The sequence below is a fragment of the Equus quagga genome, chromosome 3 (assembly GCF_021613505.1).
Source record: "Equus quagga isolate Etosha38 chromosome 3, UCLA_HA_Equagga_1.0, whole genome shotgun sequence".
NCBI lineage: Eukaryota > Metazoa > Chordata > Mammalia > Perissodactyla > Equidae > Equus > Equus quagga.
Window position 1 is genome coordinate 51,366,041 of NC_060269.1, and position 22,267 is coordinate 51,388,307.

Genomic DNA, 22,267 nt, shown 5'->3' on the forward strand with positions numbered 1-22,267 from the left:
ACCCTGATACCAAAACCAGACACGGACAACAAAAAAAAGAAAATTACAGGCCAATATCACTGATGTACATCAATGTAAAAATCCTTGACAAAATACCATCAAATAGAATAAAACAATACATTAAAAAGATCACACATCATGATCAAGTGGGGTTTACTCCAGGGATGCAGGGATGGTTCAACATCTGCAAATCAATCAATGTGATACACCACATTAACAAAACGAATAAAAATCACATGATCATCTCAACAGAGGCAGAGAAAGCAGTTGACAATATACAGCATCTGTTTATGATAAAAACTCTGAATAAAATGAGTATAGAAGAAAAGAAGCTCAACATAATAAAGGCCAGACAAACCCACAGCTAATATCATTCTCAATGGAGAAAAACTGAAAGCTATCCCTCTAAGGACAGGAACCAGGCAAGGATGCCCACTTTCACCATTCTTATTTAACATAGTATTGGAAGTCCTAGCTGAGCAATCATGCAAGGAAAAGAAATAAAAAGGATCCAAAGTGGAGAGGAAGAAGTGAAAATGTCACTATTCGCGGATGACATTTTATATAGAGAAAACCCTAAAGAATCCACCAAAGCTTTTAGAAATAATAAATGAATACAGTAAAGTTGCAGGATACAAAATCAACTATAAAAATCAACTGCATTTCTATTCATTAACAATAAAGTAGCAGAAAGAGAAATTAAGAATACAGTTCCATTTACAATTGCAACAAAAAGAATAAAATACCTAGGAATAAACTTAACCAAAGAGGTGAAAGACCTGTACAATGAAAAATACAAAACATTGTTGAAAGAGATAGAAGACACAAAGAATTGGAAAGACATTTCATGCTATTGGATTGGAAGAATTAACAAAGTTAAAATACTTCCTAAAGTTATCTAGAGATTCAATATAATCGCTATCAAAGTTCCAACAACAATTTTCACAGAAATAGAACAAAGAATTCTAAAATTTATATGGAAGCAAAGACCTCAAATAGCCAAAGGAATCCTGAGAAAAAAGAACAAGGCGGGATGTGTCACACTGCCTGATTTCAAAATATACTACAAAGCTACAATAATCAAAACAGCATGGTACTGGCACAAAAACAGACACATGGATCAATGGAACAGAATTGAGAGCCCAGATATAAACGCATACATCTATGGACAGCTAATTTTTGAGAAGGGAGCCAAGAACCTACAATGGAGAAAGGAATGGCTCTTCAATAAGTGGTGTTGGGAAAACTGGACAGCCACAGGCAAAAGAAGAAAAGTAGACCATTATCTTACACCATACACAAAAGTCAACTAAAAGTGGATTAAAGAGTTGAATATAACACCTGAAACCATGAAACTTCCAGAAGAAAATATAGGCAGCATGCTGTTCAACATTAGTCTTAGCAACGTATTGTCAAGTACCACGTCTGACCAGGCAAGGGAAAGAACAGAAAAAGAAAACAAATGGTACTACATCAAACTAAAAAGCTTCTGCACAGCGAAGGTAACCATCAACAGAATGAAAAGATAACAACTGGGAGAAGATATTGACAAACCATATATCTGCCAAGGGATTAATATCCAAAATATATAAAGAAATCTTACATCTAAACAGCAAAACAACTAATAACCCAATTAAAAAATGGGTAAAAGATATAAACAGACATTTCTCCAAAGAATATATACAGATGGCCAACAGGCACATGGAAAAGATGTTCAACATCACTAAGTATCAGGGAAATGCGAATCAAAACTACAATATCACCTCACACCCATTAGAATGGCTATAATTAACAAGACAGAAATTAACAAGTGTTGGAGAATATGTGGAGATAAGGGAACTCTCATACACTGCTGGTGGGAGTGCAAACTGGTGCAGCCACTATGGAAAACAGTATGGAGATTGCTCAAAAAATTAAGAATAGATCTACCATGTGATCCAGTTATTCTACTACTGGGTATTTATCCAAGGAACATGATAACACGAATGTGTAAAGATATACGCACCCCTATGTTCACTGCAGTATTATTCACAATAGTAAAGAATTGAAGCAATCTAAGTGCCCATCAAGGGACGAATGGATAAAGAAGATGTGGTGTATATACACACAATGGAATACTCCTCAGCCATAGGAAATGATGAAATCTGGTCGTTTGTGACAACATGGATGAACCTTGAGGTTATTTACGCTAAGTGAAATAAGTCAGAGGGAAAAGTCAAATATCATATGATCTCACTCATAAACAGATGACAAAAACAACAAGAAACAAACATATAGAGATAGATATTGAATTGGTGGTTACCAGAAGGGAAGGGAGGAGGGGGGAGGGCAAAAGCAGTGATCAGGCACATGTGTATGGTGATGGATTTTAATCAGTTTTTGGGTGGTGACATGATATAATCTACACAGAACTCAAAATATAATGATGTACACCTGAAATTTATATAACGTTATAAACCCATGTTACTGTAATAAAACATCGCAATCCAAAAAAACAAAAAAAAACAAAACAAAAAACAAAAGGAAAAGAAAACCAAGAATTGTTAGAATTAACAAGCAAATTCAATAAAGTTGCAGGATACAAATAATCAACACACAAAAATCAGTTGCATTTCCATACACTAACAATGAACCTTTCAAAAAGGAAATTAAGAAAACAATCTTATATACAATAGCATCAAAAAGAATAAAATACTTAGGAATAAACTTAACCAAGGAAGTGAAAGACTTGGACACTGAAAAGTACAAAACATTGATGAAAGAAATTAAAGGAGACACAAATAAATAGAAAGACATCCCGTGTTCATGGATTGGCAGACTTAATATTGTTAAAATGCCCATACTAACCAAAGCGATTTCTAGATTCAATGTTATCTCCATCAAACTCCACATGGCATTTTTTCCACAGAAATAGAAAAACCAATACTAAAATTTATATGGAACCACAAAACCTCGGAATAGCCCCAACAACCTTGGGAAAGAAGAAAGCTGGAGACATTCCACTTCCTGATTTCAAAGTATATTACAATGCTTACAGTAATTAAAACAGCATGGCACTGGTATAAAGACATACATACAGACCAATGTAACAGAATAGAGAGCTCAGAAATCAATCCACACACATAGTCAACTGATCAACAAGGGTGCCAAAACTACACAATGGGGAAAGGACAGTTTCTTCAGCAAATGGTGTTGGGAAAACTGGACATCCACAAACAACAAAATGAAATTGCATTGTTATCTTACACCATACACAAACATCAACTCAAAATGGGTTAAAGATGTAATGTAAAATCTAAAACTATAAAGCTTCTAGAATAAAATATAGGAGAAAATCTTCTTGACATTGGTCTCAGCAATGATTTCTTGGAGATGACACAAAAAGCACAGGCAACAAAAGCAAAAATAGACAAGTGGAACTACATCAAACTAAAAAGCTTATGTCATAGCAAAGGAAACAATCAACAGAGTGAAAAGTGAACATACAGAATGGGAGAAAATATTTGCAAACCGTATATCTGGTAAGGGGTTAATTTCCAAAGTATATAAGGAACTCCTACAATTCAATAGCAAAAAACAACCTGATTACAACATGGGCAATGAACTTGAAGAGATATTTCTCCAAAGAAGATTTACAAATGGCCAAAAAGGCATATGAATAGGTGCTCAACATCACCAATTATTAGGGAAATTCAAATCAAAACTACAAGCTATCACCTCACACTTGTTAGGATGTCTATCATCATAAAAAGAAAAGATAAGAGTAGGCATGGATGTGGAGAAATTGGAACCCTTGTATACTGTTCATGGGAATGTAAAATAATGTAGCAGCTATGGGAAAATTTGTGGAGGTTCCTCAAAAAATTACAATGACAACTACCATATGGTCCAGCAATCTCCCTTTTGGTATACATCCAAAAGAACTGAAATCAGGATCTTGAAGATATATCTTCACTCCCATGTTTGCTGCAGCATTATTCACAGTAGCCAAGATATGGAAACAACTCAAGTGCTCATCAACACATGGATGGATAAAGAAAATGTGGCATATACATACAGTGAATATTACTCAACCTTAAAAAAGAAAGAAATGCTGCTATTTACGACAACATGGATGAACCTGGAGGACATTACGCCAAATGAAATGACCTAGTTAAAGAAGGGCAATTACTTCATGATTCCTCTTATATGAGGCATCGAAAGTAGTCCAATTCATTGAAGTAGCGAATACAACAGTGGTTGCCAGGGGCTGCAGGGGAAAGAAATGTGGAGTTCTTGTTCAATGAGCATGTTTCAGTTATGCTAGATGAAAAAATTCCAGAGATCTGCTGTACAATAGAGTGCCTAGGGTTAACAATACAGTATTGTGCACTTAAAATTTGTTAAGGGGTCTAACTCAAGTTAAATGTTCTTACCACCAAAAATAAAACGAAACAGAGGGACACGAGGAAACTCTGGAATGTGTTAGATATGTCTATTACCTTGATTGTGGTGATGGTATCACGGGTGTTTGCATATGTCCAAACTCATCAAATTGTACACATTAAATATGTGCAGTTCTTTGTATATCAATTATACCTCTGTAAAGATGCTAAAAAAGAAATTCTGTTATGATGCTACAAAGAAATTCTGTCTAAAATAATCAAATACCTAACTGTGGAAATGTATTTAAAAGTAGTAGCAATGTTCCTTTAAATTTAATGCTGACCACAATGCTTTGTAATTTTCCTTTCAAAAACTGGATTTTCCCAGCATGACACCCAGTGCTGGCATCAGTAAGAGACACTTAAAAACACTCATGCCAAGGAGTTAACAGGAAATATCTTGGCAAATTCAGAGTCAAAAGGAAAGCACAAAATTGTCAGAACACATATCGTGTTTCTCAGAATTATCTGTATCATGTTGGAAGTTTTTATACGGAAGTGTGTGTTGACACAAATGATTAAGGCCAGGATTCCTACAATTGACAGGAAAATGACCTGTAAATAATGAACTGTGATGGACTTGTCATATAGTCATTAAGTGAAATATTCTAGTACCAGTTTCCTCCCTTTGGTGTCCCAGTTTCCGGCTTCTGTGAAGTACTTTTCCTCTGCAAAGATCACTCATTTTATCTGAGACCATCAAGTTTTCTTTGGGCTTTATCAAGTGATAATTTCATTCTCTCTCTTAGTAGATAACAATATCAAATAGAGTTTCACAAGTCTTTTTGGAACACATTTTGCTTGCACAGAAATTTTCTCTGGAGAGCTTCTTATTTCTCTTTGTATATAAAAAACAAAATGAAATGCTTGAAATGTTGAAAGTTTAGAATTTCTTCCATTTAAGATGAAGAATTAATTCTCATAAATCATTAACCAACCAGTGTGCCAATTATTTTATGTAACACAGAATCTGTATTTTTTTATTAAGTTAATAAAGTTCAATATAATTCCTTGGGAAATGATATTCAGAAACAAGCAAATGAGTTAAATATTAAAATTCCATTATTTTACCATATATATAATCCAATGTAAATTTCTGGAAAAATTATTTTATTAACTGAACACTGGATCAAAGCTTCTCCAACTGAGGAATATAACTCTTAAGGCTTGCAGAAGACTAGTAGTGGGGACAGTGAATGAAACTGTAGTGCTCTTTCAGTTTTGAGAGGCTCCAGCAGGGCTCCCTTCTTTGTCGTTTCTCCTTCTCAACCCAAGGAGCACTCTGCGACCAGTGGTCTACTCTTTTTCCGTCCTTCTTTCCTTCCTCCTTTTCTTCTTTTCTTCCTTCCTTTCCTTCAAGTTGATGGTTGGGGGATTACAGTGGAAAAGCAATATGTGACAAGCGCTTTCTTCTAAACCCACAAGTAAGACACATGTATTCAGGCACTAATAGGAAAAGAAAAATGGAGAATTTGAAACCATGTCACAATGGCCATATTATATTAAATCAACGTATGATGTGATAAAAGCTAACATGTAATTAAGGCTGAGAAATGCTTACAGAAATCACTCCATCACCAAACAGAGGTGAGGATTCCATCACCAAACAGAAAAAATTCAATACCCTGCAAATTGGATATTCAAGGATTCACTGTGTTGCTCTTTCTAAATGCTAATATTGGGATAACATTTTTTAGAACACAAAGTGACCACTTTTAAGACCCCTATGTAAATAGTCTCACATTAAATGATATCTAAGAAAGAAATAACATGTTGGTTTTCTACAAATGTTTGGAGGTGCAGAGATAAAAGGCAACCTCTCATTTTATAGATAGTAAAAGTGAATTTGAGAGAGTTTAGGGCAAATGTGACTTCCCTATTTTCACATGACCCAAAACAAAACTGGTCTCTAAATGAGTGAGATTCTGATATAATATGATATATGTCCTGTAAGGCAATTCTAATTATGAGACCAGGATTAAGATTTCCTTGGAATTGGCAATTTCTGTTCTCTCTCTGCCATCCTCCTGCACTCTCTTTGGACTGAACAAGTATCAATCAACACTGCTGAGTGGTTTACTCTAGAGGCCGGTGAATATGAAAAGAGAAATAAGTCACAACTCCACCCTTTAAAAAACTTCACAATCATGATGGAGAGACAGGACATGAAAAAAGTAAAGGATAAATGCAATACTAGGCAGTCAAGTCCGTTCCCTTTCAGCTTAGTCCTCACTGGGGTCTCTCTTTCCAATATCTTCAGCCCTTGAACCATTCTCATCAAAGCTGAATGAAAACTTGTGTAAAGCACCTCTTTGACTTTACCTTTTCTCTGTTGAGACCATCAATGGGTGTCCCTTCAGAAAGAACCTACAACTACTTATCAGGTAAGCAGCACTTAACACAGCATGAACCATTCCTCTACCCAGCCTCCAAATTACTTTTCCAACCTTAGATCTAATACGTCTATATTAAAAAATTTGCTTCCATGCTCCTGTTCACGCCATGCTATGTTGGATCCCCTATCTTCATCTTGTCTATCAAAATTCTGCCATCACCTATGGCCTAGGTTGAATACTACCTTTTTCATAAAGCTTTTCTTGCTTTATGGAGTTAGGAGTGATCTTCTGGTGCCTAGAACATCTTTAGAAACATGGTTATATTGTTCTTGAGGCACTTAACACGTTCACCCTTGAACTATAATTTCTCCTAATAGTGTATGTTCACTGAGAACTGGAAATATCAACCTCTGACTCAGCCATATTATTTAGAAAAATAGTTAGTACAGCTTTTGTCATAGGCAATCTCAAGAACTAATATAAAAAATACTAGTTAAGAAGGAATTTATCATTTATCTGGCCCAGCTTCCCACTCAAAAAAGGAGAAGCAAAAAGAGACTTGGTTTTAGTTTTGAATAGTTATAATCAAAGACAATCTTTGCAGCATTAGAGTAAGCAAAAATTTCTTAGGAGAAAAATTTTGTTTTTTAAAGATTGCCACCTGAGCTAACAACTGTGGCCAATCATCTTATTTTATTTTTCCCGCGTTTTCTCCCCAAGTCCCCCCGGTACATAGTTGTATATTTTAGCTGTGGATTCTTCTAGCTGTGGCATGTGGGATGCTGCCTCAGCATGGCCTGATGAGCGGTGCCATGTCCACACCCTGGATCCGAACCGGTGAAACCCCAGGTCGCTGAAGCGGAGCATGTGAACCTAACACTCAGCCACAGGGCCGGCCCCAGAAGATTTTTTTTTTTTCACTTAGACTCAATTAAAAGTAAAAATACTTGTTCTGCAAGAAACTCTACTAAGAAAATGTAAAGTCAAGCCACAGGCTGAAAGAAATATTCACAACAATTTAACAAGATGACCAAAAAGCTGGGGGGGTTGGGGGAGAAGGGATTTGAACAAACACTTCACAAAAAGACATACAAATGGCTTAATAAGCTCAGACACAGAAGTTGAACTTCTTTAGTCATCAGGGAAATGCAAATTAAAACCATCATAAGATACTACTACATACTCATTAAACTAGCTAAAATTAACAAAACAACAATACAACAAAAAAACAATAATACTGACAATATCATCTGTGTTGAATATGTGTAGCAATTGAGACTCACATGCTATTAGTGGGGGTGGAAAATGGTAAACCACTTTGGAAAACAGTTTGGTGATTTCTTTTTTTTTTTAAGTGTGGTGGTGGGATTTTATTGAAGTGACACACAATACTCCTTTTTTTTTGGTTGGTGAGGAAGATTGGTCCTGAGATAACATCTGTTGCCTATCTTCCTCCTTTTGCTTGACAAAGATTGTTGCTGAGCTAACATCTGTGCTCATCTTCCTCTATTTTGCATGTGGGATGCCGCCACAGCATGGCTTGATGAGCGGTATGTAGGTCTGAGCCCCCGATCTGAACTTGTGAACCCAGGGCTGCTGAAGCACAGTGTGTGAACTTAACCACTACACAACTAGGTGGGCCCTGGGTTTGGTAATTTCTTATAGTTAAATACATACTTTTTGTATGGATTCATTAATTTCACTCCTGGGTATTTACTCAAGAAAAAATGAAAATATATGCCCACAAAAAGACTTACAGATGAAAGTTTATAGCAAATTTACTCATAATAGTCCCAATCTAAAAACAACCCAAACAGGTAAATAGATAAGCAAATCATGAAATATTCATACATTGGAATACTACTCAACAAAAAAAGAAACAAACTACTGATACATGCAATAAGATAGATGAATCCCCAAACATCAACCTGAGCGAGAAGAGTTAGACAGAAAAGAACATGTAGTGGACAACTCCATTCTATAGTGGCACGTGTGGTTGCCATGCTGACAGTGGAGAGGGCATTAACAGCAAAAGGGCTTGAAGAACTTTTTGGTGTGATGGGAATGCCCTATATCCTGAGTGTTGAACTCTCATGACTTCACGGTAAAAGAAAAAAGACCAAATGTGCCTCTACAAAGGGTAGATGCTTCCCCTTGGAAGTCTACTTATTTATACACTAATAAATTACTTATGAAATATGTCCCATTATTTCAACTTAATTTTAAATATATTGAATTAGTGAAACTTTGTTATATAAACTTAGCGTAGCTTTTGCCTAATTGCAACAGAGCTGACCATGAAAGAGAAATGAAATTTTACAGTTCATTTTCCTAAAATCTTGGGGCCAAATGTGTTTTGGGATCCAGAATTCTTTGAATTATAGAGTAGTGACGTGGTGCATATACCATATTACACACCAGCCGCAGCATCTTTTAGTTAAAATGTTAATATTCCTCGTGTGAAACACATGGAAATTCATACCAAGTAAGTTAAAGACCATATATAGCCTCATGTCATTTTAGGACATGCTTTTGAGCCAAATGAGTTCTAGTACCACACTCCTCTAAAATTTTCAGTTTCTAAAGATTTTTGGATTTTGGAATTGTAGGTAATGTACTGTGGACCTGTAGTTCAATTTACCAATAATTATTAAAATGCCCTAACAGGGGTCAGCCCCACAGCCAAGTGGTTAAAGTTCCGCATGCTCTGCTTTGGCGGCCCAGGTTTGTGGGTTCGGATCCCAGGTATGGACCTACTCCGCTCATCAGCCATGCTACGGAGGCATCGCACATACACAATAGAGGAAGACTGGCACAGATGTTAGCTCAGGGCTAATCTTCCTCAGGCAAAAAAGAGGAGAATTGGCAATGGATGTTAGCTCAGGGCAAATCTTTCTCTGACACACACACACACAAAAGACAACACAGAACATGCTTACTGTGTTTCAAGGTTATAGAAGTTGCTGTGATGAACTGGTACCTCTGTCAAGTATAGGAATCTTGGCCAACATTAGATTCATGGCCCTGTTCTTTGAGCGTGGAAATATAATCCTGGCCAAAGATAAAGTTTTTGGTTTTAGTGGACTTACTTTGAGAATGAAGTAACATTTTTTATTTGTATAAAACATCCTTCTACTATTTATCTTCATTTTAAAATTTATAGCAATGTCAAAAAACTACAAGAAATGAAGGATCCTCCTGCAGAAAATACAATTTTCTCCACTAAAATGGATAAACACAAAGCTCAACATGGAATCGAAGACATACAATATTAAATTTTTTGTTAGAATCATTGCATAGTTCTCATTCAACCGGGCCTGATTTCTTCTATGTCCTGGCCAGTGTTTATTGTAGTGTGTGTTTGTGTGTGTACACACACATTTACCTCCATTCCTAAGGAAACACTGGTAAACATGATATGGCATGGAGGTAATGTGACATAGCACAAAGAGCATGGGGATGGGAGTTAGCAAACCTGGTCTTAAATTCCAGGTCTTTGCTTAAAAACCTTATGACTGCAGATAACTTAGCTTTTCTGAACCTAAGTTTTATCATGTGTAGTCTGAGAGCTGTATATGGAACTTTTCAGGATTGTTTTTAGGATAATGCGAGATACCGTCAATCCTCTAACACAGAGTAGGCACTTGATAAGTGGTAATTATAATAATGTTTATTACAGTATTATTAAAACCTTAACAAACAATTCTATGATTGATTGAAAAGGGAAGTGTAATTGTGTTAGAGATCAGCTTAAAACCTCACCTTGTGAAATGTTATTCTGCTTCTCCCTACAGGACTATTACATATTGTCACCCCTGGAATTTGGCAAGAGCTATATTTGATAGTGTTTGATGAAACTGCACACTGTCTACTGTTTTATAACATGCCCTAAAAAGCCCGTGGTCAGGAATTACAATCCCACTAGTACAAAAAGTCTCAGAATTCTAGGAGAACAGGAAAAAAGTTTTTCACTCAATAGGAAAGATGTAAATTATAACTGGACATCACTAAAAAATTAAAGCTCTGATTGAATTTTGACATAATGAATGAGATTTAATTCATTTTAAGAAAGTTTGGCTATATTATCTGATGATGCAAGGGAGGGAGGGTGTTTTATTGTAAAATGTCGAGTAGGAACAATCAACTAGAGCCCAGTAAGCCATTTATTCTTGAAATAATTCTTTCAGATTGATTACTTAAGTATCAAATGCAGTCAAGCAATTGACTTATTCCTCTTTTATTTATCTATTTACTTTTTCACTACTTAGTTCTTATGGGAGAGCCTATCCAGGTCATCATAACACAATTGAAAACAACTGATAATGGAAAGAATGCTAATTGGTTTCCTCTCTCTCTTATCAGTGATCTGTACACAAACTGACGCTTCCACATTCTTCCTCTTGTTTGTATCCAACCTCTCTATATATGTAGACTTCAAAATTTTTTGGAAGTCATCATGAACTAACAAAGCAGTGCACAGCATTGATAAGCTATATTGAGTAGTAGACAGTACAATTAACTCGGACTAGAAATAGTGTATTTACAGTCATTGGATCAAATATTTATTGAACGAGCATGAAGCCAAGTGCTTAGGATAAAAGCTAAGGATAAAAAGACAAGACTCAGTTTTTGCCCTTTGAGAATCCAGAGTTAAATAGGGGAAACCTGTAAATAAACAAATGCAACCCAGAATGGTACATGCAATAACGGATTGTAGTCAAAGTTATAAACATTTAGGGAAATAATAAACATGCTGGGCCAGCAGAGACAGGGCCATTGCACCACTCAAAGCTCTGTGTTCTGCTCTGAGACTTCTGTGGCCAAACCAACATGGCTTCAAGCCCTTGGGTGAGCAAGGAACTGTCTATGAGTCCCACAATTCCACCTCCTTCAAAGAGACTGTCAGGACAAAATTCATGAATCCCCAGGCCTTTAATTTTAGCTTAAATTAGTCAATGTCCAAAGTCTTAGTGACCTCTTTAAAAAAATAGTATAATCTGTTGCAAAAAAAATATTTTGCAATAGATGATTCTGTTTACCTTCCTAAGACAACTTCGCCCAGCCCATCTGCCTTCTTCTTTCTTCCCCTCATATAACAATGCCCTTGAAAAGGTCTATTCCACAATGTAAAAATTCCTCTATACCATCAACTTCTATTTAGAACATTCCTTCCATCTCTGCCTCAACTGGACCCTGACTCTCTTGAGAACCCAATTTCACCTGTAGGCTTTAAGAAGCGGCTTTTATTTTTCTGTCACCTCCATATATTAAGCATCAAGCTGTAAGCTTAGCAGATTTCAGACATTTGCTTTCTCAGTGTCCAGTGAGCACTCCTACTGCTGTCAAGCTTGCCTCAGTCATACCATTCACTCTCATCCCTTATAGGTGGCACCTCCCAGCCACTCAACAACCCCACCTCTTTCACTGAAGGTCTTGACACCTAAGTTACAGATAGGCTTCCTCTTCATTCCAGATTCCTGCTATCATCCTGTAAGATTTCCAGTCCATGGCCAACCTATTCTGGATTAGGTTATAACCTAACCGCTTGTTTCCAATGTCCTCCTCTACTTCACGCTGACAGCCATTCTCAAGGCCCTAATCTGGACCTGGCCATAACCTGAAGCTAATCAATTTCAAATCTTCTTCTGTCCATAAGGTAATTTTTTCAGTTAATTCTATGATGACTACTCTTTGACCTTTTCAGGGTCTTTAGTCCTTTGACCCTTCCACACTCTACCCTACCCTTACTCCAATCCTAACCCTAACACTAACTGCAACCGTAACCATAACCATAACCATGATCATGACCATGACCATGACTATGACCATAACCACAACCAAAACCATAACCATAACCATAATTCTTATCTTTACTATCCTCCTGTTTAGTTAAGGTTCCATGGTTCATTATTTCAGCTACTTTTTTCCTTGTAAATGCCAATTCCTTCTGTTTTTTCATTGCATTCATTTAGCAAAAATAAAAATAAATCCTAAAGGAATCAATTTTTAATGTCTTGGGCAGTGAATGATATTGGAGGAAATAACAAACAGAACAAAGTAACACTATAAATTTGTCATCACCGACCTCATCTAGGTCATTAACAAATCTCTCACTGGCCTCAATTATTCACACGTTCGACACTTTTCTCAACTTCTATTTACACCACAATAGACTCACAATTTTTCAGGTCCAGGTGAATTTACTTGCCAAAAGAGAAAAATCGAAGCTATGGAATGGGCACACCCTTAATTCCCAACCACTCAACCCATAAAACTAATCGCGTTTGCACCCATTCTAGTCTCCTTTCCTCTTGTTCAAATAGAAGAAGCATTGTTCCTGATCCTCTTAAGGTCAGTCCTTGCATCAGCGCCCTAGATTCAATCCCCTCTCACCTTCCCAGGAAGCATGCACATTATCCTGTTGCCCTCCTATATAATCAACCTCCTTTCTCAACAGTTCCTTCTCATAAACATTTAAAGAGCTCTTTTCATCTTAAAAGCAAAACAAAAAACATAAACAAAAATAAAACTTTCCTGGACCTCAGTTTTATTTCTATCATCTTATCTCTCTTCCTCTTCTGACCTTGACAGTCATATTTCTTGAGAAAGTTGAGGACCCTCACTGTATCGTCTTCTTACCTCCCCACTCTCTCCTTAACGTACTCTGACAGGCCTCATGTTCTACTGCTCCAATAAAACAGCTCTCATTACTATCAGCAATGACCTCCACACCACTAAATCCAAAAATCAACTTCCTGTTCCATGGCCTACTTCTCTCTGAGTAGCACTGACCACTTTTGGTGAGAAGTTAGTATAAAGTAATTGTCAAAACTGTGGACTCTGGAGTCAGAAGGTCTAAGATCGATTCCTGGATCTGTCAATTACTAGCTGGGACTTTAAGCAATTAGTTAAAGAAAAATCTTTCTATGTTTCAGTTTTCTTCTCTGTAAAATAGAGACGAAAATAGTACTTACTTCATAGAAATGTTGTAAGAATAATGGAAATGAATCTTTGTAAAGTTCTTAGAACATAGCTTGGCACCTAGTAAGTGCCCAATAAATGTTACTATTAATTCTACTGAACTCCTTCTTTCTTAAATAACTCTATTTTTTGGCTCCTAAACTTCATACTCTGTTGCTTTTCGTAGAATGGCTATTTATGTCTGCCCTGGATACCATAAAAAAGGAAAATGACATGTTCAGGAATTTAACAATGTCAAATCAAATAGAGAGCTTCTTTTGTGATCCTAAAAAAACCCTCATACTTTTATATATATGTATTTATTTTTATTTGTATACAGCAAGGCAGAAATGGCTGAAAATTAAACTTAACATTTAAGTATTTGGGTTAGTTATAGAATCAAAATGTAAAGTGTATTCACAGACGATCCAAGTGTCCTAAGTGAGAATTAGGACATTGACTAGAAAGAGTGGGGATATTTGGACAGAAGGTGAAAATCTTGAATCTGCTTTAAGCTTTCTTTCAATGGGGTGCTTTTTCTCCTCAAGACCTATGCCTACCACCCCTACTGTGTCTAGACCTATAACTAGAGAGATCTGAGTACATTCTACTAGGGACAAGTGAAAAATCCAACCTAGGAAGAAATAGGATACACTCCAAAAGGTTCGAGATCTTTCTAAGTTATATTGGCATAAACCTAGGAGATATATGTGAGAATATATTATAAGAGTGTTAGACCAAGGAGGATAAAATATGACATTGGATCAGGCCAAATTAATCAACATGGGTGTACTTATTCCTGAATTAATACAGTAGGTTGAACAAATAAAAGTCTTCTCTTTGTGCCTCACTTTTTCTATATGTTCCAAGGCTCAGTTCTGTTTCCTAATTGCTCCCCAGATAATAATATCAATACATGTTTTAAAATACTGTTTTTTTTCCCCATGACTCTCAAACATATATATCATATCTGTTTTTTCTCTGAGCCCTAGACCTTTAGATTTCAAATAATCTCCTCAAAATCTTGATTTGGATATTGAAGAGAGAGAAATTTCGAACTCTATATATCAAAAAATAAACTCATAATTTATCTCCTAAAGATAGTCACACTAGAGTGCTCCTCCTCTGTAAAGGGCTAGACTATCCACGTATTTGCATACGTGAGAAACCTGGGATTGACTCTTGACACTTCCTTCATCTCCACTGCCAATAACCAATCACTAAGTCTTGTCTTTTTGTCTGCCAAATAGCTTTCTAAATCATGTATAATAATAAATTTTCTTATTTTGACATTTCCTTATTCCTTGAAGATTTTAGCACTTGGCTCACTATTACTCTCTTCAACATTTCAGTATCTGTGAAGATCATCTGTCAATATCATGGACTCTAAATTCTTTCACAACCTCTCTCCCAGTGATCTTTCTTGCCCCCATCTCAGGTAATAATTTGCAAGTTCATGCTCTTGTCTTCGTAAATGGCAGCACTGCAATTCATCCAAATTTTCCATTTCAAGCACCTCATTCTCCAACCAGCAGCTCCGTCTTTCCAGCTAGTTTTAACTAGAATGACAACTCTAACAATCGTTTCACCACTCTGGCACCTCAGCACATCAGTCTTCACATCTTTGCTCTCTCCTTGTGCCCTCTCTTTCTCCTTATCCAGTTTAAATTCATAGTCAACCGCTTCTCACATATGTTCTGAACTCCCTTGCCTTGCTCTCCCTTTTGTGGTACTGCTGCAAAATGACAACCCTGGTTAAACTCTTTGCCTAGTCTCTGCTTGCATTGACAGACCGTGTCTCTTCTTTCCACAGAGATTGGCTAACAGTTCACCAAACCTATTTTCCTTTCCCCTGGGTCCAAAGCTAGACGATATTTCCTATCCTCTGTTGACTTAAGGTGTAGCTATGGCATTGAATTTTAGTCAATGAAATGTGAATAGAAATGATGCATACCACTTCCAGGCCTAGAATAAATAAAATTTCTTGAGATACTCCACATTTTCTTTCTTCCCCCGTTTTCCTACTGGGTGTCAATGTCCAGGATAACCTTGGAAAACACATGCTGAGCTTCTATCAGCCACCTCCACTGTCATGTCCCACTACCTATTAGACTTTAGGTTACCAAAATATTAATTCTATTGTGTTGGGCCACTAAGATTTCAGGGTTCATCTGTCACAGCAGCTAGCATTACCTTAACAAATAGAACCACTGTAGAACCATATCTGTAGAAAATACACAACTGTGCTAATCAGTCCCATTTTTAAATTCATGATCACTAGCCTTAATTGTCGCCTAACATTAGCACTAAATTTCCCTACTCTATTCAGTCTCCTACTTTCCTAGATAACAACTCATACTTTTCCTCTTTCTTCAAAACTCACACTTGGTCTATGTACAATTTCAATCATCAATGCCTTCAAACACATGCAGAATTTAACCATTTCTTCACCTCCAGGTCCATGCTCTCTTCATCTATTTCTACTGAAATAGTCTCCTAATTGGTCTCTTCTTTCAATCTTTTCCAACACAGCAGCCAGGATAATCATATTAAAATGCAAGACCAATTATTCCAGATCTCAAAATCCTCCAGTAGCTTTGTATGAGTTAGAGAGTAGTCAAGAAAATAGAAACAAAGCTGGATATTTCATACTGAGGGGACTCTTGCATAAGTGTTGGACAACTTAAAGAGCACAAGGGTAACACAGAGATTGATAACTGTGGGCAACAGTTGCGTCACTGGGCTGGGGAACAAAAGGAAGAGGTTGGTTCCAGAACCTAGGAGCTTAGAAGAAGGGCTCTGCAGAGCTGGTTCTCATACTTCTAAGGGAGGAGCCACTGCCAGGGTGTTGCTGTTTCCTCTGAGGGTGTACCCCAGGGCTGTACTGGAAATGTCATAAAATGCTGGAGGCCGGATCCAACTTCTGCTTCTGGGCACTGCTGTCAAAGACAGGGACAATAGGAAGGAAGTCCCTTTCTCTGTCTTCTCTCTATGTATCCTGTAGGTAGAATCTAAAAGGAAGCCAGCTGGCAAATATGACTGAGAAATGTAATTGGCAAAGTCCCAAAGTCTCAGCATCATAAAGCCACCGCTTTGTCTACTCAGCACTCATAAAACTCCTCTACACATATTTTAACTTCCATGCAACAACTCTAACAACCTCATGCTTCCACCTAGAAGGGTCCAAATCTCTTATACAAATAAAGTCACTCTCACACTTTCCCTATAAAGAGGAGATGCCAAGTCCTAACATTTACCATGTCCCAACTCTAGGGGATATTAAATCTTCTTGTTAATTTACAATTTCACTTAGAATCCTTACACAAAGTAATAAGGAAAAAAAAAGGGTGAAAAGAATTAGTGATTCCTCTGGACTCAGATGGATTCACTCATCTGTCTGTGGTCTGCTGCTGGGATGGCTGTGCTGGTCTTTGGGCTGTCTTGTGCATCTGGGGCCTTGGCTATAATGGCTTGTCTCTGTTCCATGTGGTTTTTCATCTTCCAAATGGCAAGAACAGGCTCTTTTACGTGGCAGTTGCAGGGTTCCAAAAGAGAAAGCAGAAGGATACAAAGTCTCTTGAGACCCAGGCTTAAAATTCACGCAATTTCACTTCTGCCATAGTCTATGGGCCAAAGGAGGTCACAAGGGCAGCCCATTTCAAGACGTGGCAAAATAGATTCTACCTCTTGAATGGAGGAGCTACAAAAATTGCTATTTTGCAATATGCTATACAAGCAAAGAAGGAAACATCCACAGCTCTCCTTTTTCCACTACATCCCCCTCCTCAATTGGCCTTGTGAGTTGGATTTTTTTACCAAACTGCACAGGAACCCACTTTGACCAGTAGTCTAACATGCTTTTTGAGTTCTAGGAGTAGCATTAACTTAAGCCTAGTGCATGGTCACCAATTAAACGTGTGCAAGCATACTTTGGGAAGGCTTAGAAAAGTTTTATAGTATATAATTGTGGGAATATTGCAGGTTCTTTCTCAAAGGTATCCAGCCTCCTTTTCAACCATAGAACTCCAGGTCAATGAATTGGCTTAGGTTTGAGAATTGGGTGAGAAACTGTGAATACTCAAGGCAGTTCTGCAGTTCATCAGACCTAGAGTTTTCCTATTATATTGACTAAGTAATACTTTAGAAATCTGCCCATATATTTTACTCCTAGGATATTTCACTCTTAGGAATTGAGGAGCCATAGTCTAAGATCCTGACAAACCAAGATATTCTGATTACCAACGTTTCCTTGATGCTCATTACAGTAACTGTATAAATCCTGATTCTTGAAGTTAGTTTTGCTACTTAACTTCTGCTACTCTGCGACTCCAGGATCTCCACTGAAATTAGGGATCCCTTTTCAGTGACAGCACCTCCCATTGCCATCTTTAGCTTTTAGAGGATACATATCATAGAGCATTACAAAGACGCTGGTGCATGCCTTAGTGAGGGGAATGTCCTCTGGACCCTCTAAAGGGATGTTGTGTGGTGGTACATGTGCAATTTTCACAAGTTAAGTCCATTCTTAGAGATTCCTAAATCCCTAAGCCTTTTTTTATACTAGGTTAGTAAATTCATATCCAGTCTCATTGAAAGAGGGCCACTATTAAATCAAATAAACCAAGAAAAGTGTTAGAACAAATTTCATGCTCAACCCATCATATTAAATCTGGAAGAATAACACTTATGTGTATTACTTTGTCCTGATCCAATGTCACATTCCATCCTCCTTGGTCTAACATCCTTATAAGGCATTCTTACATATATCCCTAGCTTCATGCCAATATAATTTAGGAAAGTATTGTAATTCTTTTAGAATATAACCTGTTTCTTCTTGGGTTGGAATTAGAATGTACTCAGATTTCTCTCGCTGTAGAACTAGACACAATAGGAGCAGTAGGGCTTGAGGAAAATAAGCATCTCACTGAAAGGAGGGCTCAGAGTAGATTCAAGATTATCAGCTTTATTTGTGTTCACCCAAACATCCCTACTTCTTCCCAATCAACGTCCTAATTTTCTTTTAGGACACTTGGAACATTTGTGACTACAACTTCCACTGTAATTTTATAACTAGCCCAAATACTTAAATGTTGAGTTTAATTTTCAACCATGTCTGCTCTGGTAAGTACAACCTAAAATAAATACTTCATAAAAAGGTAAGAGATTCTTTTAGCATCACAAGAGAAGCTTTGAGATTGTTAAACTCCTGAGCGCATCATTTTCCTTTCATATGGTCTCCAGTGTAGTCAGAAATAGCCATTCTACCCCACAGTCATATGGTACCATTACCACGATATCAGTCCATTGCAGCAGCCACTTGGTCCCCTAAGATATTTATTTCAATAAGCACTTTATCCCAAGCAACTGCCTGTGGTAATTTAATTAAATAGTGTATGCCATAGCAATATCAGTAACCCATTTTCTATCCTAACAAAGAAGTTGGCATTAATTAAATTTAAGGTCAAGGACATGACATATCTAAAACAACTCCATAATCCCATCTTTGAGGGTTTCCTGGGATCACTCTTGGCACCTGATGCTGTCACAATCAAGAAAACAGAAACCACATTAAGTATTTTGAACAGAGGGTATTTAAACAGAAAGTTGGTAACCCAGGCACGTGAAGGTGAAGGGACAAAAAGGGAACACTGCAGTAACCCAGATAGTAACTCAGAGGGGAGTGCCATCCCTAGGTCCTGGGGACTGCGAGTAGGTGAGAAAATGACCAGGACCTGGAAGGTTAAAGGAGGAGCCCCATGGCAATGGACCTCAGACCTCAGAGAAGTGAGTCCCAAAGGGCCGCTGCTGGAAGCTTTGAGGAGGTGCCTAGGGCTGCTCCAGGAAGTGCTCAAAGAAGGTGAAGGTTGAAGATGCTGCTGATCGATACAAAGAGAAAACAGGAAAAGCAGAAGGGCGTATCTCTTCTCTCCTCCCCTTGCCTTCCAGTCTCTTTCTATTGCCTTCTATCTGCAAAACTTAACAGAGAGCCATTTGACTAACTGGGAAATGTAATGTACAGAGTCCCATCTCCATCATCATAGAGAATAACATTGAAGGACGTCTTTAGATCCAAGAGAAAATAGATAAATAACTGACACAGGCTTCTCATCTCACCCAGAGTAAACACTAAAGTCCTACAATGATCTATAGGTTCTGCATAACCTAGTCCCTTGTTACCTTCCGATTTCATCTCTTAATCTTCTCCCCCTACCCTCTGCTTTTAGCATAAAGACTCTGCTCCTTCTTGATCTCAGTATGCATGCTCTCATCTCACAGCCTTCACACTTGCTGCTCACTCTGCATGAAATGCTCTCCCCGAGATCTTCATAGCTAGCTCCTTCATTTCCATCCACTCAAAAGTTACTTTCTCAGGGAGGCTGTCCACCTAAAATTTCAATACGCAATGCCATTTCAAATTCCTCTTTCTTGATCTCTTTTTTTTTCCTATGTACTTGTCATTCTGTAAAATACTATTTATTGTCTGTATTTATCGTATTGTATACCTTCTTCAGTAGAGTTTTAGATTCACGGGGCAGAGACTTTTGTTGTTTTGCTCATGGCTGAATCCCCAGGGCAAGAACAGTCCCTGGCACACATTCAACATTCAGTAAATATTTTTGGAATTAATGAATATCCAGTAACATAACCCTAGTCCTCATCAACTCTCACCTGGACACATCCAATAGTCTAACTGCTGTCTCTTCAACCATTCTTGCCCCTGTTGATCCATTTTCAACACTGCTGCTACAGTGATTTTTAAAAATTAATTATATATTAGGCAATATTCCAAGCAGCTGGAGGGCAAGAGTCCTGCATTATTTATAATTATGTCCCTGCTTTTTTGCTCCAATCATGGCCCTATGTCGAAAATTGACTTACTTTGGTAAACTTTACTTATTGCGAGTTCCTTTAATCCTTCAGATAATGTAGATTTCTACATATGGCAGCTTTACCAACAGTTCTTCATTTTGCTTGTGGCTCTAATGACCTTATTTATAAATCTTTGCAAAGTCTCTCATTATCTAATTTGGCTTTCCACACCATAGAAAACAAATGGACCATTCTTAATCTGGTCTTTGTCATATCGACACAGGGTAGGAATATATACATCTTCTGTAACACAAAAGTTATGGTCTTGAAATGTTGCCTGCAGACTGACATGTTTGTCACATTCTAGGTTTTTATTTCAAAGAAGTTTCTAGTAAATTGAATATGCATTCCTTTGGAAAATTTCTTGAGAATAAGACATCATAAAATCTCACTTACGATAAGCACTCATGTAAAAAACAAAAGTCCTCTAAGTCACAAAATGAGAATGTGTATTTTCTATTTGGCATAGTTGTTTAAAGGTCTAAAGGGGATAACTGTTTAACAAAAATTGTTTAGCAAATTGTTCTTGTTTCTAAAATACAGTCACACATCCTGTACTGTGTTGTCAAGCTTCATTCGTGTGCTCTCTGTAAAAGCTGCATACTTTTAGAAATGAACAGGGGGATATAAACTGATGGGAGGAGAAGATGCTCCAAGATTCTGGGCAACAATTCATCATGCCCGCCTGTTATTTCTCTTTGTTCTGAACTGCCATATCCTTTGAGCTTTGCTTATGCCAAGCCGGTAGTTGGATATGCGTGCCTTCTCTTAGGGGGCTGCAGTGGCCTGGAAGTTAGGTTTTATTTGCTTCGTGTCCCACAGAAAACTTTTTACAGGGTAGGTACTGAAATTGGTTGATATAATTAATATAAAAATTGGACGCAGCGAGAAATAAATGAAGCAACTCTACTAACACATCGTTGTTAATTGTTAACGTTAGGAACTTTAATAAGTTAGGAACTTATTAAAGATAACACAGGTCTTCAGATTCAATGCAAAAAATGAATGCCCAGATTGATCAAATATGTAAAATTTGATGTTCTATGCAACAAGCTAGGCTTATACCTCTTGTGAGTGTGTTTGTGTGTATGTGTGTATTTGTGTTTAATGGTTCAAGCTAAATTGAAAGGAAGGATTTTGGTAATTCTCAAAACAGTGCTGGCTATTGTTTTTACAAAATACAAATTGCTGTCCTGCTTCAAATAATATGTCTGAATAGAAATTCATGCATGTTCATTTCCTACCTTCAGCTTTTGCCCTTCAGATCCGGGGTCCTACGACTTTGCAGGGCTGTCTTTTCCTCCGGCTTGTGCTTCTCTCCCTCACTTCCTTTAGAGCAGATGTTATGCAACGTATTGAAAAGCAAATCGCCTATTTCAGAAAGGGTGATTTCTTTATGAGACCCTCTTAATCTCCGAGGAAAATGCAGAGTCACGCAAAAAATGTGCACAAACAGCTGGAGTACAGGTTGACGTTGAGAAACCAAACCTTTTTTTTTAATATATTGGAAAACGTGAGTGAAGATACTTTTTATAAGACTTCCCCGCTGTTTTCACAGCACAGCATGCAGCCCTGTGAGACCGCATAAGCTATATTTTCACACAAACTTTTCTTAAAATGAGCCAGTACTGATCGTCTAGTCTTTACAAAATACTTACACCTTTGATGAAAAAAAAT

General features: G+C 37.3%; 1 long non-coding RNA gene across 1 annotated transcript; it reads right to left on the bottom strand.

The window, feature by feature from the left end:
- Nucleotides 1-4,583: 4,583 nt before the first annotated feature.
- LOC124237556 (uncharacterized) lies at nt 4,584-21,912 on the bottom strand. Its single transcript, XR_006888032.1, has 3 exons — nt 21,835-21,912; nt 9,700-9,811; nt 4,584-5,870 (listed from the first exon to the last, which is right to left on the bottom strand). It is a non-coding gene; the product is annotated as an uncharacterized LOC124237556 (long non-coding RNA).
- Between the last annotated feature and the right edge of the window lie 355 nt (nt 21,913-22,267).